This window comes from Anomaloglossus baeobatrachus, chromosome 4 (assembly GCF_048569485.1).
Source record: "Anomaloglossus baeobatrachus isolate aAnoBae1 chromosome 4, aAnoBae1.hap1, whole genome shotgun sequence".
Taxonomy (NCBI): Eukaryota; Metazoa; Chordata; class Amphibia; order Anura; family Aromobatidae; genus Anomaloglossus; species Anomaloglossus baeobatrachus.
In genome coordinates, this window is record NC_134356.1 from 445,749,759 (window position 1) to 445,773,563 (window position 23,805).

Genomic DNA, 23,805 nt, shown 5'->3' on the forward strand with positions numbered 1-23,805 from the left:
ACCGGACGAGCTCCCCTCAGGAGACAATGGCAGTCAGAGACTTGGTTTACCCTGTTGTCAGCGTCTGCTTTATTGCTGACTGAGTACCAGATTATCCCGTGCAACAAGCGAGCCTGCGCTCCCCCTGCACCCCATACCACCATCCAGAGTCCCGGGGCCTTCCCTCACCCGTGGAGGGTGACATATGGCTGCCCCACTCCATCACCCCGGGTACTCCCCAACGGCAGCGGCGGTGCTCCCAATTACCATACACCACGAGTGGCGACACGAACTATATCTCCCCAGTAAATAACCCCTTTCTTCATTCGGGTGTTACCCATAGCCCCTGGGTCCGGAGACCCTCGAGCCACGAGCAGTGACATCCGGATCCGAGCGGTTTGACCGCTGCCGGGGTGTTACAATCCTACACTGACTACCCCTAAAATAGGTGAACCCCGAGTGGCCTGGATCAGCTCTGACGTTGACATCTACCAGGTAAGCTTCACTAGCTATGCTATTTAACGCGACGCTGTCGCCAGCCTGCGGAGTCTTGTGATAGTGTTAAAGTTTCCTCCAAAGACTACTTGCCGGCTACAAAACAGGAAAGGTTTTATCCTCATAAAGAGTCTTTTCCGGTCCCACTTAGTTTGGGAAACATAGATGTTAATAAGCCTTAGCTCTTGACCCTTCATGAGCACATCTAGTATCAGACACCTCCCCATTTTGAGCTGAATAATTCGACGGCATGTGACCTCCGCGATCTTAAAAAGGATCGCCACCCCGCTATACGACTCAGCCGCAAGAGACCAGTAGGAGGGACCATGGGTCCACTCCTGCCTTGCTTTTCCCAAGGATGACTTATCTGTCATCCTGGTCTCCTACAAAAACAAAATGTCGGCATCAAAATGGCCGAGAAAATCAAAGGCCGTAAACCTAGTCGTATCAGACTTAATACTGGTGACATTAATGGTCGCCAACGTCAACGGAGTGAGTGCCGCCATCAAGATTGATTGAGCTCAACAGCCAGCTTTTTCCCACCCCCACCAATACACTCATCCTGTTTACCCTCTGACGAGGCCATACGCTTCAGGCATACTGACACATCCATGCTTTTATCACACACCCTTTTGTCCGGTGGTTTTGGTGCGATCCCGCCCTTCAAGGAAGATTGTCCCAGCGGGGAGACCCAGCATCCCCAGAGGCCCCTACATGCTTTTCCGCTACCACCGGCACCGTGCCCTTGTCCTCCCCACCTGGGCAGGGTGGGATGTGTTCATCCAGCGCCTGGTCCCTTTTAGAGATGACTACCAAAGGTGGGGTGGCAGAAGCCTTCATTGGTCGCCCGGACTGAGTTGATGGAACCGTACTAGGAGGGTCATCCAGGATAGATGTCCCTGAGGGATCCCACTACAGAGAAAGAGTCCTGGCTTCCCTCCTGGCTTTGCTCTTGTTGCCCTTCTTTTTGCGGTGTTTCTTTTGCCATGTCTGCACATCCTCTTCCTGATCTTCACTGGAAGAGGAATGTGAGGCATTGGCTTCCTCCTCTTTTCTCAACCTCCTCTCTTCCTCTTCTAGCTCACTACCCAGGTCTTCAGCTGCAGGTGCCCCAGAGGTTGAGGGCAAAGTCATCACACCTCGCTCCCTCTCCCTCTGATGTTCTTCCTGACACCTCACTCTTGAGGGGGGCATACTCTTAAGGGTACTTTACACGCTGCAATATCGCTATCGATATCGCTAGCGAGCATACCCGCCTCCATCGGTTGTGCGTCACGGGCAAATCGCTGCCCGTGGCGCACAACATTGCTTACACCCGTCACACGGACTTACCTTCCATGCGACGTCGCTGTGGCCGGCGAACCGCCTCCTTTCTAAGGGGGCGGTACGTGCAGCGTCACAGTGATGTCACACGGCAGCCGTCCAATAGAAGTGGAGGGGCGGAGATAAGCAGGACGAACATCCCACCCACCTCTTTCCTTCCTCGTTGCGGCTGGCCGCAGGTTCGAGGTTGTTACTCGTTCCTGCGGTGTCACACATAGCGATGTGTGCTGCCGCAGGAACAACAAACAACCTCGCTGCTGAATAGGCAACGACTTTTGGTAAGCGAACGACTTCTCACATACCAACGATTGTTGCCTCTTTTGCGATCGTTTAAGGTCGCTGATACATGTTACACGCTGCGACATCACTAATGACGCCGGATATGCATCACAAACACTGTGATCCCGACGATATATCGTTAGCGATGTCGCAGCGTGTAAATGGCCCTTTACTCTTCACAGAACCCTTACTCTTTTCTAGAGATGAGCGAACCGGTCCCGGTTCGGCTCGAGGTCGGTTCGCCGAACGGACCTCCCGTTCGAGTTCGGCTCGTCGAACGTTCGACGAACCGAACTCGAACTGCATAGGAAACAATGGCAGGCAATCACAAACACAGAAAAACACCTAGAAAACACCCTCAAAGGTGTCCAAAAGGTGACAAACAACTCACAACACAACACAAACACATGGGAAAGTGACAAGGACATATACTCATGTGAAAACAAAACAGCTGGACAAGGAAAAAGAGGAGGACACACAGATATATGAGTATATGCAAAGAAACATCGATTCCATTATTGTGCAACTTGAGCCCTGCTCATTTTAGGCTTCCAATCTGGATAAATTGCCTGAGCTCGCCACGTACGCCTTGGGGATCTTGTCGTGTCCTGCAGCCAGCGTTCTCTCGGAACCTGTCTTCAGTGCTGCTGGGGGTCTGCTGGCAGATAAGCACACGCGTCTGTCCACTGACAATGTGGACATGGCTCTCAGAGGACTTTTCTTCCCCTGGGTCAGCCAGGGGACGGGAAAGGCATGCGTATTTTTGAGAGTGCTTCATGCAAAGCATCTTTTTCTTTTTCAAAAGGGGGCTCAACCGATGCCAGTCAAGTGGGGTGTGTGTGGCCCAGTTAGTGGAAACGAGGGAGACTGTGGTTGGAGTCCCCTCGCTGTGTCTCTAAAAGAACCAAGATGAACAAGTCATGGCTCTTAGAGGACTTTTCTTCCCCTGGGTCAGCCAGGGGACGGGAAAGGCACGCGTATTTTTGAGAGTGCTTCATGCAAAGCATCTTTTTCTTTTTCAAAAGGGGGCTCAACCGATGCCAGTCAAGTGGGGTGTGTGTGGCCCAGTTAGTGGAAACGAGGGAGACTGTGGTTGGAGTCCCCTCGCTGTGTCTCTAAAAGAACCAAGATGAACAAGTCATGGCTCTCAGAGGACTTTTCTTCCCCTGGGTCAGCCAGGGGACGGGAAAGGCACGCGTATTTTTGAGAGTGCTTCATGCAAAGCATCTTTTTCTTTTTCAAAAGGGGGCTCAACCGATGCCAGTCAAGTGGGGTGTGTGTGGCCCAGTTAGTGGAAACGAGGGAGACTGTGGTTGGAGTCCCCTCGCTGTGTCTCTAAAAGAACCAAGATGAACAAGTCATGGCTCTCAGAGGACTTTTCTTCCCCTGGGTCAGCCAGGGGACGGGAAAGGCACGCGTATTTTTGAGAGTGCTTCATGCAAAGCATCTTTTTCTTTTTCAAAAGGGGGCTCAACCGATGCCAGTCAAGTGGGGTGTGTGTGGCCCAGTTAGTGGAAACGAGGGAGACTGTGGTTGGAGTCCCCTCGCTGTGTCTCTAAAAGAACCAAGATGAACAAGTCATGGCTCTCAGAGGACTTTTCTTCCCCTGGGTCAGCCAGGGGACGGGAAAGGCACGCGTATTTTTGAGAGTGCTTCATGCAAAGCATCTTTTTCTTTTTCAAAAGGGGGCTCAACCGATGCCAGTCAAGTGGGGTGTGTGTGGCCCAGTTAGTGGAAACGAGGGAGACTGTGGTTGGAGTCCCCTCGCTGTGTCTCTAAAAGAACCAAGATGAACAAGTCATGGCTCTCAGAGGACTTTTCTTCCCCTGGGTTAGCCAGGGGACGGGAAAGGCACGCGTATTTTTGAGAGTGCTTCATGCAAAGCATCTTTTTCTTTTTCAAAAGGGGGCTCAACCGATGCCAGTCAAGTGGGGTGTGTGTGGCCCAGTTAGTGGAAACGAGGGAGACTGTGGTTGGAGTCCCCTCGCTGTGTTTTACATGCTTTTAGAAGGGCATGACATGGCTTGGAGGTTGACTTTCATCATATGCAAACTGTTGGCTACCAAAATGCTGCCTTTCCAACAACTGTGGTTATAGGCAATGAGGAACATACTGATGAAGATGAGACGCAGATACCCGATTGGGATGACAACTTAAATATTCGGTCAGGGCAAGAAGAAACTCGGTCTGAGGGGGAGGGGAGTGCAAACACAACAATTGATGATGAAGTTCTAGATCCCACCTACTGTCAACCCACAGTCAGACACTCGAGGAGGTCAACAGAGGCGGTGGAGGAGGATGCAACCGACGTCGAAGTAACCTGGCGCCTTCCTGGACACAGTCGGAGCACTGGTAGCACGTTTACAACTGCATCCTCAGCCACCACTCTGCCTCTGAGCATTATTCGGGGTGGATCAACAGGTCGCATGGCCTCTAAGCCTTGCCTAGCCTGGTCCTTTTTTGACATAAAAAAAGATCGCCCAAATTATGTGATCTGTAACATTTGGCATGGTTATCTTAGTAGAGGTCAAAACCTCAGCAGTTTGACAACTTCTTCCATGAATCGTCACATGAATAAATATCATATGGCCTGGTGGGAAGCTCACCGTGCTGCAATGCGGCCTAGTGGAGCCAACCATCCACCGCCTGCCCCTTTCAGGGCATCCGCGCGCTCGTCATCTTCTAGGACTGTGGGGACAGCTGTCACACCTGTTTTTCCACCCACAACTTCCACCACTGTAACCGCAACAGGCAGTTTGCTTCGTAGGTCGTCAGTTGGTTTGGAAGGGGAAACAAGTGAGTGTGTACAGCTCTCTCAGACATCGATAGCACCAACTTTGGATGAAGGCAACATCATGTCTCCGCCTGCACTTTCCTCACAAAGCTGCATTTTTCCAGGGACACCCTACTCAACACCGTCTACACACAGCAGCCAGATCTCTGTCCCTCAGATGTGGTCAAATAAAAGGCCACTTCCTGCGACCCATGACAAAGCGAAGAGGTTGACTCTATCCCTCTGTAAGCTGTTGGCTACAGAAATGCTGCCTTTCCGCCTAGTGGACACACAGGATTTTAGAGACCTTATGTCTGTCGCTGTGCCCCAGTACCAGATGCCTAGTCGCCACTACTTCTCTAAGAAAGGTGTGCCCGCGCTACACCAGCATGTCGCACACAACATCACCGCTTCCTTGAGAAACTCTGTGTGTGAACGGGTGCATTTCACCACCGATACTTGGACCAGTAAGCATGGACAGGGACGTTACATGTCGCTGACTGGCCACTAGGTAACTATGGTGATAGATGGTGAAGGGTCTGTTGCACAAGTCTTGCCGTCCCCACGACTTGTGTGTCAATCCTCTGTCTGTCCAAGTTCCGCCACTGCTTCTGCATCCTCCACCTCATCTGGGTCCTCCACCTCCGCCCCAAGCCTGCCTGGTCAGGCCACCAGCGTTCTCACTGCGCAGAAGGAATCACGCACCCCTCATTACTATGCTGGTAGCAGAGCGCAACGGCATCAGGCGGTCTTTAGCTTGACATGTCTTTGAAATCGGAGTCACACAGCGACTGAGTTGTGGGCAGCTCTGGAGACTGATTTTGATAAATGGTTGTCTCCACTCAACCTGCAGCCTGGTAAGGCCGTGTGCGACAATGCTGCAAACCTGGGTGCGGCCCTTCGCCTGGGCAAGGTGACACACGTGCCTTGTATGGCTCACGTGTTGAACCTTGTTGTCCAGCAATTTTTAACACACTATCCCGGCCTAGATGGCCTTCTGACCAGGGCACGGAAACTGTCTGCAGTGCTCACTTCCGCCGTTCAACCGCCGCAGCTGAGCGACTTTCATCGCTCCAAAAGTCTTTCGGCCTGCCGGTTCATCGCCTGAAATGCGATGTGGCGACACGCTTGAATTCAACTCTCCACATGTTACAGCGACTGTGGCAGCACCGGCGAGCCCTGGTGCAATACGTCATGATGTATAGCCTGGGCCAACGAGATGCAGAAGTGGGGCAGATCACCCTGATGGAGTGATCTCAGATCAAGGACCTATGCACCCTTCTGCACAGTTTCGACATGGCGACGAATATGTTTAGCGCTGACAATGCCATTATCAGCATGACGATTACAGTCATTTACATGCTGGAGCACACGCTAAACACTATTCGTAGTCAGGGGGTGGGACAACAGGAAGGGGAGGAACTACAGGAGGATTCATATGCGCAAGACACAACAACATCACCAAGGTCCAGACGTTCATCATCACCAACGCGGCAGGCATGGGACCATGGGGGACAGGGATCAACAAGGGCGCATGGTAGCAGGCGAGATGTTGAGGAAGGTGCAGGAGGACATGAAGATATGGAGGACGAACTGTCCATGGACATGGAAGACTCAGCAGATGAGGGGGACCTTGGTCAAATTTCAGTTGAAAGAGGTTGGGGGGAGATGACAGAGGAAGAAAGAACGGTTAGCACCTCTATGCCACAAACACAGCGTGGACTTGGTCCGCATGGCTGCGCAAGACACATGAGTGCCTTCTTGTTGCACTACCTCCAACATGACCCTCGTATTGTCAAAATTAGAAGTGATGATGACTACTGGCTTGCTGTTACGGGGGGCTGTCTGATAATAACCGAAAGGAGTATCAGACAGTCAGGGTCCACCGTGCAAAGACTTTGCTGCAGACTATGGCAGAGTGCAATACCTCTGTTAACTCACAGAAGGATATAATAAGAAAGTAAAGCAATTCCTCCCTTACTTGGAGGGTGTGTGGAATGATCTCTGTTAATAATCACAGAGACAAAGGCAATGTGTGCGAAATGGCACCTACCTAGGTCCGCTCTTCTAGTGGTGCAAAAGAGACGAACAGCAGCGTAAGCCGCACAAAGCTCCTACCTGCGTTCGCTCCACTAGTGTGCGAGGACACGAACCACTAGATATGGCACCTGCCTAGGTCCGCTCTTCTAGTGGTGCAAAAGAGACGAACAGCAGCGTAAGCCGCACAAAGCTCCTACCTCTGTTCGCTCCCCTAGTGTGCGAGGATACGAACAACTGCCAGACGCAGTATAAGGAACGTTACCCTAGCGGCAACGTCCACCTACGAGTACAATCACAAGGCCCAGCCAGACCATGTGCCTCAGGCACCTGCCTATGTCCGCTCCCCTAAGAGGTAAGGATACGGACAGCAGCCGAAGCTGTAAGGTATAAGAACGCTACCCTGCCGGTAGCGCTCACCTAGCATAGACAGAGGAATGCCTAGAGGAACGCGCACAGAGCGTCTACTCATATGCATGAACCAAGAGGACTGAGCACCATGCGGCGTGTGTCAGGGTCTTATATAGACTCTGTGCCTCATCCAAGATGGAGGACACCAGAGCCAATCCGCTTCCAGAACGACAGGAGTGACGTCATGCTGGCCTATCACCGAGCAAGACGTCACAAGCACATGACCAGCGACCAATCGGCATAGAAGGTGTCAGAGACATGTGACCTCGTGTCAGCGATGATGTCACCCGCACATGTGCAATGGCTCCAAGATTGGACTTAGTCTCCGGCGCTCGCACATGTGCAGTAGCAAGAAATCTGGACTTAGTCTCCAGCGCTCGCACATGTGCAGTAGCAAGAAATTTGGACTTAGTCTCCAGCGCTCGCACATGTGCAGTAGCAAGAAATCTGGACTTAGTCTCCAGCGCTCGCACATGTGCAGTAGCAAGAAATCTGGACATAGTCTCCAGTGCTCGCAGCAACCGTAACACTTGCCACACTATTAGATCCCCGGGACAAGTCCAAATTTTGTGACATAATTCCACCCATAGAAAGGGACGCACGTATGCAAGAGTATCAGCAGAAGCTGTTACTCGATCTTAGCTCGGCTTTTCCACCAAACAACCGTGCAGGTGAAGGGAGTGATTCTCCCAGTTGTAACTTGACAAACATGGGACGGCCTCGTCATCTTCAACAGTCTACCCGTACCAGTAGGACCGTATCTGGTGCTGGTAACAGCAATTTTATGGAATCTTTTCATAATTTTTTTAGACCCTCCTTTGCAAGGCCACCAGAGACAACAAGTGTGACACATAGTCAACGGATGGAGAGGATGATACAGGAGTATCTCCAAATGAACATCGATGCAATGACTTTGCAAATGGAGCCTTGCTCCTTTTGTGCTTCAAATCTAGAAAAATGTCAAGAGCTCTCCAGTTACGCCTTGAAGATTTTGTCGTGTCCAGCTGCCAGCGTCGTCTCTGAACGTGTCTTCAGTGCTGCTGGGTGTGTGCTGACAGATAAGCGCACGCGTCTGTCCAGTGACAATGTGGACAGACTGACGTTCATCAAAATGAACAAGTCATGGATCCAGAAGGAATTTACTACCCCTGTGTCATCCTGGGGAGAGTAAATGCTTGTGGATTTGGAATGTGCTTGATGCAAATCAAAACATCCTGTTTGCAACTAGGGCACAAGTGCTGCCACTGATGGGGTGTCTGTGTGCCCAATTTTGGGAAAAAAGGTAGACTCCGCTTGGAGTAACCCTTGCTTGCTGTGTTTTTTAAAAATGATACAAGATGAACAGATCTGAAGGCAAGATGAAGGCAACATCATGTCTCCGCCTGCACTTTTCTCACAAACCTGCATTTTTCCAGGGACACCCTACTCAACACCGTCTACAGACAGCAGCCAGATCTCTGTCCCTCAGATGTGGTCAAATAAAAGGCCACTTCCTGCGACCCATGACAAAGCGAAGAGGTTGACTCTATCCCTCTGTAAGCTGTTGGCTACAGAAATGCTGCCTTTCCGCCTAGTGGACACACAGGATTTTAGAGACCTTATGTCTGTCGCTGTGCCCCAGTACCAGATGCCTAGTCGCCACTACTTCTCTAAGAAAGGTGTGCCCGCGCTACACCAGCATGTCGCACACAACATCACCGCTTCCTTGAGAAACTCTGTGTGTGAACGGGTGCATTTCACCACCGATACTTGGACCAGTAAGCATGGACAGGGACGTTACATGTCGCTGACTGGCCACTGGGTAACTATGGTGATAGATGGTGAAGGGTCTGTTGCACAAGTCTTGCCGTCCCCACGACTTGTGTGTCAATCCTCTGTCTGTCCAAGTTCCGCCACTGCTTCTGCATCCTCCACCTCATCTGGGTCCTCCACCTCCGCCCCAAGCCTGCCTGGTCAGGCCACCAGCGTTCTCACTGCGTAGAAGGAATCACGCACCCCTCATTACTATGCTGGTAGCAGAGCGCAACGGCATCAGGCGGTCTTTAGCTTGACATGTCTTTGAAATCGGAGTCACACAGCGACTGAGTTGTGGGCAGCTCTGGAGACTGATTTTGATAAATGGTTGTCTCCACTCAACCTGCAGCCTGGTAAGGCCGTGTGCGACAATGCTGCAAACCTGGGTGCGGCCCTTCGCCTGGGCAAGGTGACACACGTGCCTTGTATGGCTCACGTGTTGAACCTTGTTGTCCAGCAATTTTTAACACACTATCCCGGCCTAGATGGCCTTCTGACCAGGGCACGGAAACTGTCTGCAGTGCTCACTTCCGCCGTTCAACCGCCGCAGCTGAGCGACTTGCATCGCTCCAAAAGTCTTTCGGCCTGCCGGTTCATCGCCTGAAATGCGATGTGGCGACACGCTTGAATTCAACTCTCCACATGTTACAGCGACTGTGGCAGCACCGGCGAGCCCTGGTGCAATACGTCATGATGTATAGCCTGGGCCAATGAGATGCAGAAGTGGGGCAGATCACCCTGATGGAGTGATCTCAGATCAAGGACCTATGCACCCTTCTGCACAGTTTCGACATGGCGACGAATATGTTTAGCGCTGACAATGCCATTATCAGCATGACGATTACAGTCATTTACATGCTGGAGCACACGCTAAACACTATTCGTAGTCAGGGGGTGGGACAACAGGAAGGGGAGGAACTACAGGAGGATTCATATGCGCAAGACACAACAACATCACCAAGGTCCAGACGTTCATCATCACCAACGCGGCAGGCATGGGACCATGGGGGACAGGGATCAACAAGGGCGCATGGTAGCAGGCGAGATGTTGAGGAAGGTGCAGGAGGACATGAAGATATGGAGGACGAACTGTCCATGGACATGGAAGACTCAGCAGATGAGGGGGACCTTGGTCAAATTTCAGTTGAAAGAGGTTGGGGGGAGATGACAGAGGAAGAAAGAACGGTTAGCACCTCTATGCCACAAACACAGCGTGGACTTGGTCCGCATGGCTGCGCAAGACACATGAGTGCCTTCTTGTTGCACTACCTCCAACATGACCCTCGTATTGTCAAAATTAGAAGTGATGATGACTACTGGCTTGCTGTTACGGGGGGCTGTCTGATAATAACCGAAAGGAGTATCAGACAGTCAGGGTCCACCGTGCAAAGACTTTGCTGCAGACTATGGCAGAGTGCAATACCTCTGTTAACTCACAGAAGGATATAATAAGAAAGTAAAGCAATTCCTCCCTTACTTGGAGGGTGTGTGGAATGATCTCTGTTAATAATCACAGAGACAAAGGCAATGTGTGCGAAATGGCACCTACCTAGGTCCGCTCTTCTAGTGGTGCAAAAGAGACGAACAGCAGCGTAAGCCGCACAAAGCTCCTACCTGCGTTCGCTCCACTAGTGTGCGAGGACACGAACCACTAGATATGGCACCTGCCTAGGTCCGCTCTTCTAGTGGTGCAAAAGAGACGAACAGCAGCGTAAGCCGCACAAAGCTCCTACCTCTGTTCGCTCCCCTAGTGTGCGAGGATACGAACAACTGCCAGACGCAGTATAAGGAACGTTACCCTAGCGGCAACGTCCACCTACGAGTACAATCACAAGGCCCAGCCAGACCATGTGCCTCAGGCACCTGCCTATGTCCGCTCCCCTAAGAGGTAAGGATACGGACAGCAGCCGAAGCTGTAAGGTATAAGAACGCTACCCTGCCGGTAGCGCTCACCTAGCATAGACAGAGGAATGCCTAGAGGAACGCGCACAGAGCGTCTACTCATATGCATGAACCAAGAGGACTGAGCACCATGCGGCGTGTGTCAGGGTCTTATATAGACTCTGTGCCTCATCCAAGATGGAGGACACCAGAGCCAATCCGCTTCCAGAACGACAGGAGTGACGTCATGCTGGCCTATCACCGAGCAAGACGTCACAAGCACATGACCAGCGACCAATCGGCATAGAAGGTGTCAGAGACATGTGACCTCGTGTCAGCGATGATGTCACCCGCACATGTGCAATGGCTCCAAGATTGGACTTAGTCTCCGGCGCTCGCACATGTGCAGTAGCAAGAAATCTGGACTTAGTCTCCAGCGCTCGCACATGTGCAGTAGCAAGAAATTTGGACTTAGTCTCCAGCGCTCGCACATGTGCAGTAGCAAGAAATCTGGACTTAGTCTCCAGCGCTCGCACATGTGCAGTAGCAAGAAATCTGGACATAGTCTCCAGTGCTCGCAGCAACCGTAACACTTGCCACACTATTAGATCCCCGGGACAAGTCCAAATTTTGTGACATAATTCCACCCATAGAAAGGGACGCACGTATGCAAGAGTATCAGCAGAAGCTGTTACTCGATCTTAGCTCGGCTTTTCCACCAAACAACCGTGCAGGTGAAGGGAGTGATTCTCCCAGTTGTAACTTGACAAACATGGGACGGCCTCGTCATCTTCAACAGTCTACCCGTACCAGTAGGACCGTATCTGGTGCTGGTAACAGCAATTTTATGGAATCTTTTCATAATTTTTTTAGACCCTCCTTTGCAAGGCCACCAGAGACAACAAGTGTGACACATAGTCAACGGATGGAGAGGATGATACAGGAGTATCTCCAAATGAACATCGATGCAATGACTTTGCAAATGGAGCCTTGCTCCTTTTGTGCTTCAAATCTAGAAAAATGTCAAGAGCTCTCCAGTTACGCCTTGAAGATTTTGTCGTGTCCAGCTGCCAGCGTTGTCTCTGAACGTGTCTTCAGTGCTGCTGGGTGTGTGCTGACAGATAAGCGCACGCGTCTGTCCAGTGACAATGTGGACAGACTGACGTTCATCAAAATGAACAAGTCATGGATCCAGAAGGAATTTACTACCCCTGTGTCATCCTGGGGAGAGTAAATGCTTGTGGATTTGGAATGTGCTTGATGCAAATCAAAACATCCTGTTTGCAACTAGGGCACAAGTGCTGCCACTGATGGGGTGTCTGTGTGCCCAATTTTGGGAAAAAAGGTAGACTCCGCTTGGAGTAACCCTTGCTTGCTGTGTTTTTTAAAAATGATACAAGATGAACAGATCTGAAGGCAAGATGAAGGCAACATCATGTCTCCGCCTGCACTTTTCTCACAAACCTGCATTTTTCCAGGGACACCCTACTCAACACCGTCTACAGACAGCAGCCAGATCTCTGTCCCTCAGATGTGGTGAAATAAAAGGCCACTTACTGCGACCCATGACAAAGCTAAGTGGTTGACTCTATCCCTCTGTAAGCTGTTGGCTACCGAAATGCTGCCTTTACGCGTAGTGGACACACAGGATTTTACAGACCTTATGTCTGTCGCTGTGCCCCAGTACCAGATGCCCAATCACCACTGCTTCTCCAAGAAAAGCATGCCCGCGCTACACCAGCATGTCGCACACAACATCACCACTTCCTTGAGAAAATCTGTGTGCGACAGGGTGCATTTCAACACAGATACTTGGACCAGTAAGCATAGACAGGGTCATTACATGTCACTGACTGGGCACTGGCAAACTATGGTGAGAGATGGAGAAGGGTCTGCTGTACAAGTCTTGCCGTCCCCACGAGTTGTTTCAATCCTTGTTCTGTATGTAGAAGTTAATACACTGCTTCTGCCTCTTCAACCTCGTGTGGGTCCTCTACCTTGGCGCAAACCCTGTGTGGTCAGGCCACCCTTCCTTGCAACTGCGCACAAGGACTACCACACACCTCCTTACTATGCTGGCAGCAGAGCTCAATGCCATCAGGCGGTCAAAGTTTTACTTTGAAATGTATGGGAAATGTGAGTCACACCGCTATTACAGAGAATAGTAGTCAGGCAGGGTCTAAACATTAATTGAGGAACAGGAACAGAATGGGACGGCCAGGACTTAATCAGAAAACAAGCAGAGGTGAAATGCGTATCGGCCAACAAGGTACATAAACAGCAAGCAGGAAAAGTAGTCAGGTAACAAGCACACAAAATCATAAAACTGAACTGGGGGTAAAATTAACCAGAGGTTCATAGCTTTGTCTGGCAGTGGTCTGCAGACAGGATGGGCATAAAAAAGGGTGTGGTGTCTTCCCATTGGTTGTAGCTGAATGATGGTATTTCATCTGTGAGATACCCACCAGCTACATTCAGCCAGAGATTCTGCATCTGTCAAGGTAATGCAGCCCAGTGGGTGAGCATAACCTGCGTCCACCTGCGCCGCTGGCATCGACTACTCTCCCATCATCAGCACTATTCATGAAAGGAACACGTTGTCACCTGGCGACCGGAGTACAAATTGACGGAGCGGACTCCGTTGGTGACTTAACAGCCGTGTGCGTCAATGATGCAAACCTGGCTGCGGGCTATCCTCAGGGCAATGTGACACACGTGCCTTTTAGGGCTCACGTGTTGAACCGAATTCTCCAGCAATTTTTAAAACACCATCACGGCCTACATGGCCTTGTGCAGCGGGCACGCTCGCTATGTGCTCACTTCCATCGTGCGCACACAGCAGCTCAACAACTTTCATCACTCCGGAAGTCTTAGGGTCTGGCAGTTAAACGCCGGAAATGCGATGTTTCGACACGCAGGAATTGGAATCTGCACATGTTGCAGCGTGTGTGGCAGCACCGCAGAGCCCTGCTGAAATACGGTAAGACATATAGCCTAGGATAACTTGATCCAGAGGTGGTGCAGATCACGCTGCTGGAGTGGTGTCAGATCAAGGACCTATGCACCCTGCTACACAGTTTTGAAATGTCGACGAAGATGTTTAGCACTGGCAATGTCATTCTCAGCGTGACAATTCTGGTCATCTACATGATGGAGCACACTGTAATTATTATTCGGAGTCAGGTGTTGGGACAAGAGGAAGGGGAGGAAGTACAGGAGGAGTCATATGCGGAAGGGATAACAAGATCTACGAGGTCCAGATGGTCAGCGGCACCTATGCGGCAGTCATGGTGAGGGAGAGGGATTAACAAGGGCGCATAGTATCAGCAAAAAGTGTTGATGAAAGTGCAGGAGCCCATGAAGAAATGGAGGACGAACTGGCGATGGGCATGGAAGACTCAGCAGATGAGTGAGAGCTTGCTCACATTTCGGTTGTGCGAGGTTGTGGGTAGAGGGCAGAGGAAGGATGCACGATTCTCACCTCTCTGCCACCAACACACCAAGGACTTGGTCCTCCTGGATGCACAAGACACATGAGCGCCTTCTTGCTGCACTACCTACATGACCCTCGGATTGTATGAATTTGAAGTAATCCTGAATACTGGGTTGCCACACTGTTAGATCCCCGGTACAAGACAAAATTTGGCGAACTAATTCCTGCCATAGAAATAGACGCACGTATACAGGAGTATCTGCAGAATGTGGTACGCAATCTTAGATCTACTTTTCCACTAAACACCAGTGCTGCACAGAGTGAATCTCAACGCTTTGTCATGGATAGGAGGAAATGGTCTTTTACTTGTCCACATCGGAGGGACCGAGGGATGGCTGCTGTGCTGAGATGGCGTTGAGTACGGTGTCCCTGCACAGTTGCACTTTTGGTCATATCCCAAAATGAGTTGAAAAAGGACAGATGCTGTTGGAAAGGGGAACAGGTGTGTTGGAAAGGGGAAAAAAATTTTGGTCCGTGGATTTGGTGGTTAAGCAACTGTAACATTTGCTGAAGAAACAACATCTGTTACAGTGGGACTGGCAGATTTGGATAAAGTGGTATATAATCTGTGACCGCTATATAACGAAAATTAATAAGAAAAGAAAGAGAAAGGTATATATCCCCATCAGCAGTCAGTGTCCACCGTGCTCCCAGTTGGAAAAGGAGAGGTTGGCAACTTGAAGGTTTGGTGGAGGATACAGAGCTGTGTGGCTATGAAACTAATAGTAGCCTGAACCGAGTTAGACGCCATTCGGATCTGGAGACTGTGAGCCCTGTTAGCGTCACAGGGTCCACATGCCCACCCAGCCCAGGAACTCCCTGTTAACAACACAGGGGCCATTGAGTACGCTGACCGTGTGCGTAGGGGCCACACCTGTGGACAGCAGGCGCATCAGCAGCAGCAGGCCTGTTAATGCCACTGGGCTGCACAAGCAGGACTGTTAGGACAGGAGCTGGTCTTAACCGTTCTGCGTTACCAACTGTGGTGGTGGCCTGCATCCACCACCCTATCCCTGCCTACCTCTGGCCTAAAGCCGCAATGGGTTCAACACATGGAGGTGTGCTCTTTCGGAGCATAATAGAAGACTGCGCACCTCCTTGTTGGCTCCAGCCCCTTTTATAACCTGGGTCCGCCCCAAACCAGGGTGAACCACAATGCACCTCCTGGAGACAAAAGTAGAGTGACACGTCATGAGTGGCATAACTAGCGTCCTATTTGGAAACGCAACTTCAATGATGACCTCATGGCTGCCATGACCCAAACACCTCACCAGTCATCGTCTGAGCATCAATAATGCGGTGACAAGTCATAGGTGTGGGCCTCTGCAAGCCATTTGGGAGGACACCTGATGCCCTGTGGTCTATATGGGACCCCCACATCAGGGCCAGGGCCAAAGAGTTCATTACCGGACCTAGTCTCTGATGCAGGAAGTGCCTGAGCATGCTCAGTAGCATGAAATACAGTCTCTGAAAAAAGACTATCAGCTTTAGCATGGTGTCTAGGCACAAAACAGGACTTAGACCCGGCACGGAATGCAAGCACCTGTGCAAAGAGGCTTTTCACACTTAGTGTGGGAGCATGCACTGTATCCCGAAATGAAGACTTAGCGTCAGGAATGGCACAGTCAGGCTGAGCATACTCACTAGGCGAAACACTGTAATTATGCTGCAGCTGGGGTACATCGGCACACGCATGCGCACTAGCTGCCTCTCCACACTTAGACGTGGAGGGGAAATTTGTCTTGGAGATGCTGTCTATGAACAGAAGGAAAAGCTAAAGGAAGCCTGACTTTCTATCCCTCCGAATTATGAAATGCAGCAATGAATTCCATGAGTTTGCTATAACATTAGCGTAGCAAAATGTGCATGAGGGTGTGATGTAGAGGTGCTAGAAATAGCTTGTCACCAGTGGGGCACTAATGGGATACAACAGCCAGTTCTATGATGCCACAAAATGGCAGTATTTTGTGCTATCATTATAGCTTATTAAAAACAGAGCACGAGGTTGTCATGCAGAGGTGCTGCACATAGATTTGCAGTAGTGTGAATAGACAAAAGTACAATAGCCACGTTTAGGATGCCAATAGGTACACTGAGTGTTTGCTAGTATAATGGCTGAGTTTAAAAAAGTTTGAGTGTGCAATGCAGGCAGATGTCCTGCAAATATCGTTCCAATACTGTGAATAGACAAAAGTACAATAGCCACGTTTAGGATACAACTAGGTACACTGTGTGTTTGCTAGTATAATGGCTGAGTTTAAAAAAGTTAGAGTGTGCAATGCAGGCAGATGTCCTGCAAATAACGTTCCAATACTGTGAATTGACAAAAGTACAATAGCCACGTTTAGGATACAACTAGGTACAGTGAGTGTTTGCTAGTATAATGGCTGAGTTTAAAAAAGTTTGAGTGTGCAATGCAGGCAGACGTGCTGCAAATATCGTTCCAATACTGTGAATAGACAAAAGTACAAGAGCCACGTTTAGGATACAACTAGGTACACTGTGTGTTTGCTAGTATAATGGCTGAGTTTAAAAAAGTTAGAGTGTGCAATGCAGGCAGACGTGCTCTGCAAATGTCTTTGCACTAGTGGGACTATAGCAAAGTCCAATAGCCACGTTTAGGATGCCACTAGGTACACTGAGTGTTTGCTAGTAAAATTGCTTAGTTTAAAAAAGTTGGAGTGTGCAATGCAGGCAGATGTGCTCTGCTAATGTCTTTGCACTAGTGGGACTATAGCAAAGTCCAATAGCCACCTTTAGGATGCCACTAGGTACACTGAGTGTTTGCTAGTAAAATTGCTTAGTTTAAAAAAGTTGGAGTGTGCAATGCAGGCAGACGTGCTCTGCAAATGTCTTTGCACTAGTGGGACTATAGCAAAGTCCAATAGCCACAGATAGGATGCCACTAGGTACACTGAGTGTTTGCTAGTAAAATTGCTTAGTTTAAAAAAGTTGTAGTGTGCAATGCAGGCAGACGTGCTCTGCAAATGTCTTTGCACTAGTGGGACTATAGCAAAGTCCAATAGCCACGTTTAGGATGCCACTAGGTACACTGAGTGTTTGCTAGTAAAATTGCTTAGTTTAAAAAAGTTGTAGTGTGCAATGCAGGCAGACATGCTCTGCAAATGTCTTTGCACTAGTGGGACTATAGCAAAGTCCAATAGCCACGTTTAGGATGCCACTAGGTACACTGAGTGTTTGCTAGTAAAATTGCTTAGTTTAAAAAAGTTGGAGTGTGCAATGCAGGCAGACGTGCTCTGCAAATGTCGTTCCAATACTGTGAATAGACAAAAGTACAATAGCCACGTTTAGGATACAACTAGGTACAGTGAGTGTTTGCTAGTATAATGGCTGAGTTTAAAAAAGTTTGAGTGTGCAATTCAGGCAGATGTCCTGCAAATAACGTTCCAATACTGTGAATTGACAAAAGTACAATAGCCACGTTTAGGATACAACTAGGTACAGTGAGTGTTTGCTAGTATAATGGCTGAGTTTAAAAAAGTTTGAGTGTGCAATGCAGGCAGACGTGCTGCAAATATCGTTCCAATACTGTGAATAGACAAAAGTACAATAGCCACGTTTAGGATACAACTAGGTACACTGTGTGTTTGCTAGTATAATGGCTAAGTTTAAAAAAGTTTGAGTGTGCAATGCAGGCAGACGTGCTGCAAATAACGTTCCAATACTGTGAATAGACAAAAGTACAATAGCCACGTTTAGGATACAACTAGGTACACTGTGTGTTTGCTAGTATAATGGCTGAGTTTAAAAAAGTTTGAGTGTGCAATGCAGGCAGATGTCCTGCAAATAACGTTCCAATACTGTGAATTGACAAAAGTACAATAGCCACGTTTAGGATACAACTAGGTACAGTGAGTGTTTGCTAGTATAATGGCTGAGTTTAAAAAAGTTTGAGTGTGCAATGCAGGCAGACGTGCTGCAAATAACGTTCCAATACTGTGAATTGACAAAAGTACAATAGCCACGTTTAGGATACAACTAGGTACACTGTGTGTTTGCTAGTATAATGGCTGAGTTTAAAAAAGTTAGAGTGTGCAATGCAGGCAGACGTGCTGCAAATATCGTTCCAATACTGTGAATTGACAAAAGTACAATAGCCACGTTTAGGATACAACTAGGTACAGTGAGTGTTTGCTAGTATAATGGCTGAGTTTAAAAAAGTTTGAGTGTGCAATGCAGGCAGACGTGCTGCAAATAACGTTCCAATACTGTGAATTGACAAAAGTACAATAGCCACGTTTAGGATACAACTAGGTACACTGTGTGTTTGCTAGTATAATGGCTGAGTTTAAAAAAGTTAGAGTGTGCAATGCAGGCAGACGTGCTGCAAATATCGTTCCAATACTGTGAATAGACAAAAGTACAAGAGCCACGTTTAGGATACAACTAGGTACACTGTGTGTTTGCTAGTATAATGGCTGAGTTTAAAAAAGTTAGAGTGTGCAATGCAGGCAGACGTGCTCTGCAAATGTCTTTGCACTAGTGGGACTATAGCAAAGTCCAATGGCCACGTTTAGGATGCCACTAGGTACACTGAGTGTTTGCTAGTAAAATTGCTTAGTTTAAAAAAGTTGGAGTGTGCAATGCAGGCAGACGTGCTCTGCAAATGTCTTTGCACTAGTGGGACTATAGCAAAGTCCAATGGCCACGTTTAGGATGCCACTAGGTACACTGAGTGTTTGCTAGTAAAATTGCTTAGTTTAAAAAAGTTGGAGTGTGCAATGCAGGCAGACGTGCTCTGCAAATGTCTTTGCACTAGTGGGACTATAGCAAAGTCCAATAGCCACAGATAGGATGCCACTAGGTACACTGAGTGTTTGCTAGTAAAATTGCTTAGTTTAAAAAAGTTGTAGTGTGCAATGCAGGCAGACGTGCTCTGCAAATGTCTTTGCACTAGTGGGACTATAGCAAAGTCCAATAGCCACGTTTAGGATGCCACTAGGTACACTGAGTGTTTGCTAGTAAAATTGCTTAGTTTAAAAAAGTTGGAGTGTGCAATGCAGGCAGACGTGCTCTGCAAATGTCTTTGCACTAGTGGGACTATAGCAAAGTCCAATAGCCACGTTTAGGATGCCACTAGGTACACTGAGTGTTTGCTAGTAAAATTGCTTAGTTTAAAAAAGTTTGAGTGTGCAATGCAGGCAGACGTGCTGCAAATAACGTTCCAATACTGTGAATTGACAAAAGTACAATAGCCACGTTTAGGATACAACTAGGTACACTGTGTGTTTGCTAGTATAATGGCTGAGTTTAAAAAAGTTAGAGTGTGCAATGCAGGCAGATGTCCTGCAAATAACGTTCCAATACTGTGAATTGACAAAAGTACAATAGCCACGTTTAGGATACAACTAGGTACAGTGAGTGTTTGCTAGTATAATGGCTGAGTTTAAAAAAGTTTGAGTGTGCAATGCAGGCAGACGTGCTGCAAATATCGTTCCAATACTGTGAATAGACAAAAGTACAAGAGCCACGTTTAGGATACAACTAGGTACACTGTGTGTTTGCTAGTATAATGGCTGAGTTTAAAAAAGTTAGAGTGTGCAATGCAGGCAGACATGCTCTGCAAATGTCTTTGCACTAGTGGGACTATAGCAAAGTCCAATAGCCACGTTTAGGATGCCACTAGGTACACTGAGTGTTTGCTAGTAAAATTGCTTAGTTTAAAAAAGTTGGAGTGTGCAATGCAGGCAGACGTGCTCTGCAAATGTCTTTGCACTAGTGGGACTATAGCAAAGTCCAATAGCCACAGATAGGATGCCACTAGGTACACTGAGTGTTTGCTAGTAAAATTGCTTAGTTTAAAAAAGTTGTAGTGTGCAATGCAGGCAGACGTGCTCTGCAAATGTCTTTGCACTAGTGGGACTATAGCAAAGTCCAATAGCCACGTTTAGGATGCCACTAGGTACACTGACTGTTTGCTAGTAAAATTGCTTAGTTTAAAAAAGTTGGAGTGTGCAATGCAGGCAGACGTGCTCTGCAAATGTCTTTGCACTAGTGGGACTATAGCAAAGTCCAATAGCCACAGATAGGATGCCACTAGGTACACTGAGTGTTTGCTAGTATAATGGCTTAGTTATAATGAGTTGGAGTGTGCAGAGGACAAGAGGGTACAGTGGCAGGATTGTGGTGCTCTGGGTAGAGGAATGGAAGCCTGCCTTTCTATTCCCTCCTAATGGTGAAATGCAGGGAGGAAATCCCTGACCTTGGCTACACAGACGCTGTTGCTGTTTGCAGGACCTGTCACCTATGGCTCTCTGACCCTGCCGGTTTGAGCCCTTAAAAGGACTGCTATAAAGTGCTCTCCCTAAGCTGTCTAACGCTGTGTATGCAGCGCATACAGCTGTATCGGCTATAGGACTCAGGAGGACGGAGCTGCGACAGTGATGTCTGACACCAAAGACGCAGAAGGCAGATAATGGCGTCCGTGAAGAAAATGTCAGGTTTTATAATGCAGGGACATGTGACATGCAGATCCTATCACACATGCCGTTGCTTCTCTGGCTCAAAGTCCACTTAGCTGTGTGTGTGTCTGTGATTGGCTGACATGCTGGCCCGCCCCACAAGACGCGCGCGCTTAGGGAAGGAAGACAAGAAAAAAAAAAAAAAAAATGGCGATCGCCATTATAGAAACAGCAGTGATCTGAAGGCGCTGTTCACGCACACTATACACTGAAATGTGATAATAGTTTGATTCACAGAGTGACTTACACTATTACAGCAGAAACCAAGCTATGATTTAGCTGTTTTTTGGCTGCTAGAACCGTTCTCGAACGTTTCTAGAACTATCGAGCTTTTGCAAAAAGCTCGAGTTCTAGTTCGATCTAGAACATGCCCCAAAATCACTCGAGCCTAGAACTGGAGAACCACGAACCACGAACCGCGCTCAACTCTACTCTTTTCACCTCTGCTAGTACCTTCCCCCGCCAACTCCTCAACACCCTGTGGAGCTATGGCAGGACAAAGGACCGCATTGACGAAAGAGTGTGGGCAACGGCTAAACGGGTGACCAAGATCCCCACACAGGTTACACCGAATAGCCTTACACGTGGTGGCAAGATGGGCATGTGCCACACACAGTGCATACTTCTGTACCTTACAAGCGGCACTGAAGTGGCAGGGGCTGCCGCACTTGTGACAGACCCTCAGCTGCCCCTGATAGTGGATCAGGATCCGGTCCCTCCCCAGGAACGCTGAGGGAGGGATATGGGCAACAGAGTTTCCCGAAACTTTCAACTTTACCATGAAAGTCCAGGCACCAGTCCAGAAACCAAATTGATCACGCACTTTCTCGGGGACCTGGACCACCTCGCCGTAACAGCTGATCCAGGTCATGATGTCAACACAAGAAAGTAACACGTTAGCTGTAATTATGGTCACTTTTTGTTAACTGTGTTCTGCCAAGAAACTGCCTCTACCTTGATGTTGTGCCATGCAGGGGTATTCTTGGCCAGCTCACATCGAGACCAGAAGAGTTCCAAGCCTTCTGGAGTCATGAAAGTGGCCTCAAAAATGGTAGTGCCAAAAGGCTAAACAAAACCAGCCAGGTCGTGACCCTTAAAGCCCATTCCCGATAAAAGCTCAGCTATTCTGTCCCTGCAATTCCAGGGATATGCCTCACTGCTCAAGGTGGGCCATCGGAAACGGAACATGTTCTTACTGGCAGTACCTTGCCCCGCTGTGGGGAGGGACCACACCATGGGTCCCTTCCAATTTCTATCTTGGAAGGCTGATAAACCATGTCTCTTTATCCAAAAAGCTAGATCCCCCCTCCCCTACTGTCAAGGTTTCCTCTCCCCTCTTCAGGGCGCTCAAGAGATGCTGTTGCAAATCGCCGGCCCCAAAATCATCGGACAAAACTTTAGGACACTCTCCTTCCTCTCCCCCCGGCAGCGGCTGCCTGAGCATACGTGTTAGCCCTTGGTGCAGGGCCAGAATTCGCCACCAGGGGTCAGTGGAGCCCACAACTGTCTCCACCCCCTCTCTCTCTCCTCTCTCTCTCTCTCTCTCTCTCTCTCTCTCATAGTAATATCCAAAGCAGCCACAGCAGGAAGAAGTTCAATAGGTATATCAATCATAACCTCAGCCACAACCCCTGATGTATTCACAAAATGCATACCTGCCGGGCCCGGCACTGCCTCCATTTCAAAATTTATGGGGCTGGGCCCCTTACTCTCTCCTGTCCCCTCCCCCCCACTTCAGATACCACCGGCTCTGTGGGGAAGGAAGTGACGGGAAATCCGCCACACTGTTTTTGTTGGGAGCGGGAGCCTGCACAGTGCCCTCCTTCTGGCCCTGCTTGACCCGCCGATCCCCATCAGACATGTGCCCCCGGCCTACTGACGGATCCTGGAGCACATGCCTCCTGGGACTGGCACGGGAGGAGGTGGCCTCCATGTCAGACATAGACGTATATCTATACGTCACCACCTCCCGCATCTTCTTAGCCTTAGTTTTTTTATTACTTTGTCCTCTGGCACCTCGTCCCCAAAACAAAATTGCGTTAACTCCACTGGGGACTCCAGGTGCCAGATCTCTCGTAATAGCCCATCCCCCTCAGAGGAGGATGAGCTATATGTGTCCATGTCCTCCTCCTCATCTCCATGTGCCTCCTGTCCTGGGCACAAGGAGGTGTTGCTTCCAGGAACATTACAGTACAGTTTGTTTTTACCTTTTCCTTTATCCTTAGCGGGGTGACTAGCGACTGCGGGATGGTTGTCCTCCTCCTGGCCAGGTCTCTTTACCACGGGCACGGCAGTAGCCCCCATATCCCTGAACCGCCACTGTCCACCGGCTCCCCCTGCTTACCGCTGCCAGGGGAAACCCGCCCACTCACACCAGCGCTGCCTTTATTCTCAGCAGCACTGCTAGGCTGGGTTCCCTCTTCCCTGCAGGCGCCAACCTCACTGACCTCAGCAGGGAACATGGCGCCGGTGGTTGGGGCCATGCTGCTCCGTGGCTCACCATCCATTGCAGCACCCCGCCTTCTGTGACGTCACTTCCACCGACACCACTTCCGGTGACGGGACTTCCGATGACGCCACTTCCGGTTTTGGGGAGGACCGCTGCAATACTGCCACATGGAGATGCAGCAGTATCCAGCGATGCCACGGTCAGTACACCTTACCATCCTGGACTCCCCAGCCGCTGCACTGACACAAGGCCACCCCCAGCTGAGAAGCCAAAACAGACCCCCGCCAGCCGAAGACCCCGAAGGGACTGTTACCACACCTCTGACCCCTGACTTCACTGCCCTCATGGCTGCGAAGCGGTCATCGTTCTGCAGCTTCTCCATGAAGGGACCCAAACTCCTAAAGATCAC